This window comes from Littorina saxatilis, unplaced genomic scaffold (assembly GCF_037325665.1).
Source record: "Littorina saxatilis isolate snail1 unplaced genomic scaffold, US_GU_Lsax_2.0 scaffold_1846, whole genome shotgun sequence".
NCBI classification, from domain to species: Eukaryota; Metazoa; Mollusca; class Gastropoda; order Littorinimorpha; family Littorinidae; genus Littorina; species Littorina saxatilis.
This window is the reverse complement of record NW_027129567.1, coordinates 10,596-19,446: the sequence shown is the minus strand read 5'-3', so window position 1 is coordinate 19,446 and position 8,851 is coordinate 10,596. Positions and strand designations below refer to the sequence as shown.

Here is an 8,851-nt window from a genome sequence, read left to right as displayed (position 1 = left end):
GAAAAAAAAAGAGAACGAAGGAAACAGTAAGGGGGGGGGGGGGGGGCAAAGGGGGCTGGACGATGAAGGGGCCGTGTGAAGTCGTTAAATATGACGTAGTCTTTGATTTATTACCCAAACAAATAAAGCTGCGACTTTGTCTATTTATCAAGGGTAATAGATCGAATTTATCATGTGTGTTCCGTGCGACCTGAATAAAAGTCAATAATTGTTGCTCTCTTTCCAAATGATACAGGAATGTTTATTATTATTATTATTGTTATTATTATTATTATTATTATGAACATTTATGCGCCTAATCTAAATATAGCCCTAGGCGCTTACATATTAATTTCTGCCGTTTGAAATGGAATTTTTTACAGACAGACAGACAAACAGACATTTTTTACACACAATATATAACGCATTCACATCGGCCAGTAAACCTCAAGCCTATTAGGCGAGCATTCACCTTTCACGGCCTTTATTCCAAGTCAAACGGGTATTTGGTGGACATTTTTATCTATGCCTGTACAATTTTGCCAGGAAAGACCCTTTTGTCAATCGTGGGATCTTTAACGTGCACACCAAATGTAGTGTACACGAAGGGACCTCGGTTTTTCGTCTCATCCGAAAGACTAGCACTTGAACCCACCACCTAGGTTAGGAAAGGGGGGAGAAAATTGCTAACGCCCTGACCCAGGGTCGAACTCGCAACCTCTCGCTTCCGAGCGCAAGTGCGTTACCACTCGGCCACCCAGTCCATTATTACATTATTACAGTTAAATGGATCTGAGGACGTGACTGTGACCACGTGACTGTGACCACGTGACTGTGACCACAATTAGAAATATCATTAGCTCTTCCTTTTCTGAGGCTTGCATTATGATGTCTCTTTCTCCCTGTCTTAGTCTGTCCGTCTGTCTGTCTGTCTGTCTGTCTGTCTGTCTGTCTGTCTCTCTCTCTCTCTCTCTCTCTCTCTCTCTCTCTCTCTCTCCCTCTCTCTCTCTCTCACTCTGTATACTGTGTGTGTGTGTGTGTGTGTGTGTGTGTGTGTGTGTGTGTGTGTGTGTGTGTGTGTGTGTGTGTGTGTGTGTGTGTGTGTCTAACTGTCTGTGTGTCTTTCTGTCTGTCCGTCTGTGTCTTCCTCTACCTCTCTCTCTATCTGTCTGTCTACCTGTTTGTCTGTCTCGTTGTGCGTCATCCATCTTCGAATTTTAATTAACTGTATCCAACTAGTGGAAGTAAGATAGACACTGACTAGGACAAGTTAATGATGAATAGGACTCAATATAGCTATTCTGATGGACACGTGGGGGAATTCGGGGGCTGTGATTGGATGGTCTCAAAATCATCATCAAAGCATAATGCTACGGAAGTCGGCCATTTTTGCCAATATCCAAATGCATATTGGCAATAACAAAGACGCATGGTTCCGCGGTTTACCCATCTGTACCACACGATGTTAACAATCGATAACAGCATACACTGACAACTTGAAATTCTTCTCGGGAATGTTTTTCAGCTTTACAAATGTCGATAGCATACCCTTTTCTGCTAACTTCCCGATGAAACAGGACTAAACCAATTATTTTCTGTCCCTAAACACCACAAAATGCCCAAAGTCGAAAGATGTAGTACACACAGGGGAGTAAAACGGAACAGCCGTTTTTGTGTGCCGACTGGCACAAACTTTCCCATTCGGCTTTTCTTACCTCTTAACTCCACACTAAATACCCCACTTCCCCTCTGAAGTATTGATGTACAACCTGTGACGTCTGCTTCTCGTTCTAGGGCTGATCAGTGTTTAACTGAGACAAGTGCAAAGAAGTAATAAGAAATTTAATAATTCTGTACTTTCAAAAACATGCACATGATCATTCTTGCAGACATCAATCCCTTTCTCTTAGAATCTTCAAATGAAAGTTTTGTAGATTATGATTTCGCTGGTGTGATTTCACACACACGTAACAACATTGTCTTTCTTCTTCTTGTTGCGTAGACGTTTGATATCGAAGCGCGGAACGTACTTCTTCTTCTCGTTGAAAATGTATTTCGGTTTACACAAACGAAGACGTGATGGTGTGTTAATGTTCACAAAATATAAAGTAGTCTACTCATCATGATAAACTCGATCTGGGTGACACTTGGGGACGTTGGTGGTTCCTTCCGTGGTTACCGCTGACGTTGCCCTTCCCACAGTGTTCACACGACATCATTTACACAAGCATTGTACACCCCTGTACACTTGCACCTTCTGCAACACACACGTGCAATATCTGTTATTATCAAGTATGATTTCAATCGATATCATTCAATTTGTTTCTCTAAAACAAACACAGAAACAAGAGTTCACAGACTGACACAAACACATGGAAAATGAACAATACCTGTGTTTTTCTGTGAATCAATAATGTTAAAATGTATTAGCGTGTTTTACCTGCGGTTAGTGGACCTTTGGAGATCGCAAAAATGTGGAAATCCGTCCACGGAAGGTGAAACATATGCTAGTGCAATCTATGTGGCTTCGTTGATTGCTGCCATCTTGGAGTCAATGAAACGGTCAGAGCATTGCATCCTAGCAACCTCAACTGAATATATGTACAGTTCATATTCACGAATTAATACCAATGCACGCTGTTTCCTTTTGTTCTCTTCTTTAAATTTCTTTCCATGAAGATAAACAAATTCTTGTCTTGTACGCTGGTTTGGACTAATGGCGCGAGCGTTGACGTCATATGTATACAGTGTCGTCATGACGTAGTCTCGGTCATTTAACCTCGTTTTGTGTACGCAACTAGTGAAGTCTCGATTAATATGAGAGAGGGAGTCGATACACGAATTCCATTCGTCACATAACCCCATGGATCAAGATAATTATCCTATCGCAAGTAGATAATTATTCATCGTACGACGCTCTGCTCATATAATCTGTACCGTGGTTGTCCTTGTCTCTATCTTTCTCCTCTATTGGGATCGCCCAATATCCTTTCGTCAAGTCTAGCTTTGAAAAGTATTTCGCTTTTCCTAAACTTTGAAACAGATGGTCGACATCGGTGATGGGTTCAGCGTCGAACACTACCACGTTGTTCAGAGCTCTCAGATCAGAACAGAAACGGTACTTTCCGTCCTTCTTCTTTATCAGGACGATGGGAGAGTTGTATGGAGAGTTTGCAGGTTCGATGACATGCAACTTCAGCATTTCTTCTATTTCTTTTTCGACAGTTTCTACCATGGCGTGAGGTATGGGTCTGGGTTTCACAAAGACAGGTTTCTTCTCTGTCATTTCAATGGAACATTTTTCCAGGTTCGTCGTCTTTGGAACATCTGTTAGGAACTCTTCAAATTCTTCACAGATCATCTTCGCCTCTTTGACCTTTGCCTCGTCCAATTTCTCGTCGAAATGGATGTTCTTCACATTTTCGGTTCTTTGAGTTTCTAGGAGGGGTAACATCTTCTGAGTGTCATACTTGAAAATGTCATCGTCCATCGTGTTGTCCTCTTCCATGACAACAGCCACGACCTCTTCTCCTCCGTCTTCTTCATCACTTTCTTCTTCGTTTGAAGCAGGAACACTCGCTTGGGCAGATGAACTGGGATTGGGAGTGGCGGAACTCAATTCCCGTTCTTGGTACTCCTTGATGAGGTTGATGTGGTAGATCCGTGTTCTTCTGCCAACTTGGATCTTGTAATCGAATTCATTCAACTTTTCCACAACCTTGTAGGGGCCTGACCATGTAAGTTCCAGCTTGTTGTTCTTCACAGGGCGTAGAAGTAGAACCCGTTTTCCGACTTCTATCGTCCTTGGTTTCGTTTTCTTGTTGAAGAAATGGGCTTGCTTGCTGGCCGCTTTCTTCAGGTTCTCACGTGCCACGTTGCACGTTTCTTCTATTCTGTTCCTGAGGTTGACTACATATTCCGCTGTAGTCTTCTGCTCCCCTGAGATTTCTTCTTCGGTCCATGTTTGGCGCAGCACTTGCATGGGTCCTTTGACAGATCTCCCATACAGCAGCTCAAACGGCGAAAATCCCATGCTTTCTTGTGGAGCTTCTCTGTATGCGAACAGGAGGGCGGGGATAAACGTGTCCCATTCCCTCGGTTGATCGATCGCTAACTTTTTCAGCATGCTCTTCAGTGTGGAGTTGAACCTTTCGACCAAACCATTCGCTTGAGGGTGAAACGGTGCAGTCATATGGTGTTTGATGCTGAGAAAGTCGTTCACTTCTTTCATCAGGTGGCTGGTGAACTGTGTGCCTTGGTCCGTTATCACTTCATCTGGGATTCCCAATCTAGTCCACATCTCCCAGAGAGCTTCAGCTACGGTGTCTGCTTGGATGTTTTTCAGGGCTACGGCTTCGGGGTATCGGGTAGCGTAGTCAACAGATACCAAGATGTATTGTTTCTTGCTCTCCGACATAGGTTTGACCGGGCCGATGATATCCACCGCAACTCTCTTGAAAACTGAACTGATGGGTGGCATCCTTCCCAGAGGGACTTTCTTCGTCTGACTTTTCGGTGCAGTTCTTTGGCATGTGTCACAGGACAAGCAATACCTACGAATGTCTCCTGCACACCCTGGCCACCAGAATTCTGCTCTAATTCTGTCAGATGTTTTTCTTTGACCTAAGTGTCCTGCCATGGGGTGATCGTGACCAAATGAAAGAACTTTGTTTCTGAGTTTCTTCGGAACGATTACTAGTGAACGGTCGTTTCCGTGGCGATCTTTCGTTGTTCTATACAGGATTTCTTTCTTGTATGAATACCGTATCCCATTGATCCCTTCTGGAGAGTTGGCAAATTGCCTGATGGTCTTCAACGTAGGGTCACTTGCCTGTTCTCTCTTCAGATCAGCTGGCGAATACAGTCTTTCTTCTTCCTTGACTCCCTGTTTGTGGCTGCAGCTTGGTTTCTGGGCGTCCTCTGTCGCTTGTGCTCTCGTGGTAACAGCAGCTGCTGTCCCAGGGTACCATGCTGGGTCTCGAACAGGATATGTGGGAGTCAATTTCTTCTCTTTACCTAGTCCATACCATTTACCTATGAGGACAGGGTAAATTGGGTCGTCCATCACCGTTACTTCTGTCTCGGAGTCAAAGTAGGGTGAATCGATGTGCACCACGGCGGTGTGGTACATCTTCTTGGAGTCTTTCTCTGCCAGAGTAGTCTCCTTCATTTTCGCTGAATATGCCTCCTTTGGCACAAACTTCTTGCTGACAATGATACCAGTACATCCAGTGTCTCTCAAAGCGTTGACAATTGTTCCATTCAGCTTCACTGGTACCACTTCGGCACATTTCTTTTCCTTGCAATTTCCGCAAAGTTTTTCTAAGAGGATCGGTGTCTCAAGTGTATCTTTCTTCGATGAAACTGCACCTGCTGTGTCTCTCTTGTTTGGACAGAAACGAGATACATGCCCTTGCAATTTACAAATGAAACAACATCCAGATGCTCGCAGTTTCTCTCTCTCGGCGTCACTCAACTTTGCCTTTAGAGTTTGATTTGCGGGTTTTGTTGATGGAGCAGCTATTCTTGTTTCTTCTTGGGGAGAACGACGTTTTTCAGGCTTGACGTACGTTGATGAAGTTTTGACGTTCGATCTAGATTGTTGATATGTGTTGGCTATCATCCCAATCTCTTTGGCGCTCTTAGGGTCTCTATCCCTAATGTGAACGGCGAGGTCAGGAGGAAGGGTGTCCAACACCTGCTCACGGACCAACAAATCTTTGAGATCTTTTACATCTTGGTCGCATTCTGCTAATTCCACCCATTTGTCTAGATACCGTTCTAGCTTCGTGATGTGCTCTTTATACGTGTCAGTGGCGCTTTTCTTGGTTTGGCGAAACTTCTTTCTATAATCTTCGCTAGTGAGTTGGAAGCCCTCATACAAAGCGTGTTTGAGAGTGTCGTAGTCATTAGCGTCTTCCTCGTTCAGCTTTGAGAAGATGACTCTCGCCTTACCCTTCAGAAAGTACACTACACGTGAAGCTTTTGCTGCATCACTCAGGTTACAGTCTCGAGCATAATGCTCGAACTGATGGAACCAGCTCTCGATGTCATCACGGTCGTCTAGAAAAGGAATCTTGGGCTTGAAACCATCATCTTCGCGAATACGTCCTGGCGAGTTGTTGTTTCTGTTGCCCTCTTGGTTGGCGTTCTGGATTTTCAACTGTTCCAGTTGGAATTGTCGTTCAGCGTCACGTTCTAGCCGTTCAGCATCACGTTCTTCGCGATCAAGAGTTTGTTGCTTCTGATTAAGAACAAATGCACGCAACTCGGCTCCTTCTAACCCCAACAACTGTCCTTCGGCCAATAGCTGTCTAGTCAACTCTAGCGGATCTACACTTGTGGACTGAGACATATTTACAGGTGACACGTCCGTGCACGCCTGTGGATCAACCTCTTCGTCGTTACGGTTGCTGTCAACTTGAAGAGAGAGATGAACACTCTCTTCTTCGTCAGCAGGAATTGGTAACGAGTCTATCACCTCTTCCCGATCGTTACCGACAGTAAGGGTTTTTCTTCCCTTCTTATCTGTGGTCACTATGGGGAGAGATTTGTCGGCCGGCTGTTTCCGTGCCAACTGGGCTGCGATGGTGGACTTTCTAAAATTATGAGCTGGGGAACTGTCGTCACTCATAAGTCACCTCGCGTATTATTCCAAAACGTACAAAATGTATGTTGCTCAAACACCGTCGAGCTACTAAATTTCGGATCAAATTACAAAAAGAAACAGTCGGGCGGCGCCTTCGTGCACAAAATGCAAGTCCTAGTTTAGCTCTACTTCTACTGTACTTTGAAATAATTCTTCAACGTATGTTACGTTACGTTTCCACACAACCACCCAAAGAGTTATGTTTCCACGTTCTATCGTGAGTCAGTTTACTTTTATCTACCAACGAGAACTTACACTGTAAACTTTATTTGACTCTTTCTGGCGAAAAGATCGATCTTTCACTCGATCGAACGTTGAATATACACGATGTATCAACTCAACTGTCAATTCGCATCATTTACTGTGTAGATTAATTTACAGCCACTTCTACATCAAGTAAATACGACTGATATCCACAAGTCGATTATATAGGGCTTCACAGGGAAATACAGGTATTAAATCCTTACCTCTTAGGTACCTGACTCCCACCAACCTCCCGCGTAATTTAGAACAAACTAAGGGGAATGATGGTTCCGATAGTACGTGCAAGAATACTATCACACTGATGAATTGGAACACCACAAATAAAATTGGGAGCTAACAAATCAAAAGTGGTCTCGCTAAATATTGATTTTTTAACGTGTCGTTTCAGCTGACAACACTTCCAGTTTTTATTTTACCGTGTGATAGGGCACACGTTGAGTTATAGATCTGTGATAAGTAATATAACTAAAGGTAAATAAATAAAATTATATGATGAGACGATGGCGATGAAGTACGAACATATATACAATACAAATCGACATGCAGGAAACCTACAGCAATTTTGAAACGAGAAAAATTTGGAACGGCTGGATTGAAAGTAAAACGTTGATTCAATATCCCGTGACTCGAGCCCCCATTGTGACGTCTGCTTCTCGTTCTAGGGCTGATCAGTGTTTAACTGAGACAAGTGCAAAGAAGTAATAAGAAATTTAATAATTCTGTACTTTCAAAAACATGCACATGATCATTCTTGCAGACATCAATCCCTTTCTCTTAGAATCTTCAAATGAAAGTTTTGTAGATTATGATTTCGCTGGTGTGATTTCACACACACGTAACAACATTGTCTTTCTTCTTCTTGTTGCGTAGACGTTTGATATCGAAGCGCGGAACGTACTTCTTCTTCTCGTTGAAAATGTATTTCGGTTTACACAAACGAAGACGTGATGGTGTGTTAATGTTCACAAAATATAAAGTAGTCTACTCATCATGATAAACTCGATCTGGGTGACACTTGGGGACGTTGGTGGTTCCTTCCGTGGTTACCGCTGACGTTGCCCTTCCCACAGTGTTCACACGACATCATTTACATAAGCATTGTACACCCCTGTACACTTGCACCTTCTGCAACACACACGTGCAATATCTGTTATTATCAAGTATGATTTCAATCGATATCATTCAATTTGTTTCTCTAAAACAAACACAGAAACAAGAGTTCACAGACTGACACAAACACATGGAAAATGAACAATACCTGTGTTTTTCTGTGAATCAATAATGTTAAAATGTATTAGCGTGTTTTACCTGCGGTTAGTGGACCTTTGGAGATCGCAAAAATGTGGAAATCCGTCCACGGAAGGTGAAACATATGCTAGTGCAATCTATGTGGCTTCGTTGATTGCTGCCATCTTGGAGTCAATGAAACGGTCAGAGCATTGCATCCTAGCAACCTCAACTGAATATATGTACAGTTCATATTCACGAATTAATACCAATGCACGCTGTTTCCTTTTGTTCTCTTCTTTAAATTTCTTTCCATGAAGATAAACAAATTCTTGTCTTGTACGCTGGTTTGGACTAATGGCGCGAGCGTTGACGTCATATGTATACAGTGTCGTCATGACGTAGTCTCGGTCATTTAACCTCGTTTTGTGTACGCAACTAGTGAAGTCTCGATTAATATGAGAGAGGGAGTCGATACACGAATTCCATTCGTCACACAACCCATGGCACTAACATTCATGTAGTCGTTTATAACTGAGGTTGAAAAATTCGCTTCATGACGAGACAAGTATGAATGCCATTAAAAACTTCGCTGCCGTCTGCTCGCGTTCTACGGATTAGCTGTTCTCTTCTCCTCCCCTTGTTTCATCCTAGTTCTTCAGTTGTTTCTAGTTTTCCGTTGATGTTGTGTTTTGGTCTTCTTCACTAGTAGTCTTGTTCGAAATTTAAAAA

General features: G+C 43.0%; 2 long non-coding RNA genes across 2 annotated transcripts; both read right to left on the bottom strand.

The window, feature by feature from the left end:
- Window positions 1-1,806: 1,806 nt before the first annotated feature.
- LOC138957808 (uncharacterized) lies at window positions 1,807-2,623 on the bottom strand. Its single transcript, XR_011453193.1, has 2 exons — window positions 2,420-2,623; window positions 1,807-2,236 (listed from the first exon to the last, which is right to left on the bottom strand). It is a non-coding gene; the product is annotated as an uncharacterized lncRNA (long non-coding RNA).
- A 4,964-nt stretch (window positions 2,624-7,587) lies between these two features.
- LOC138957807 (uncharacterized) lies at window positions 7,588-8,404 on the bottom strand. The gene is made up of 2 exons (XR_011453192.1): window positions 8,201-8,404; window positions 7,588-8,017 (listed from the first exon to the last, which is right to left on the bottom strand). It is a non-coding gene; the product is annotated as an uncharacterized lncRNA (long non-coding RNA).
- Window positions 8,405-8,851: the final 447 nt, after the last annotated feature.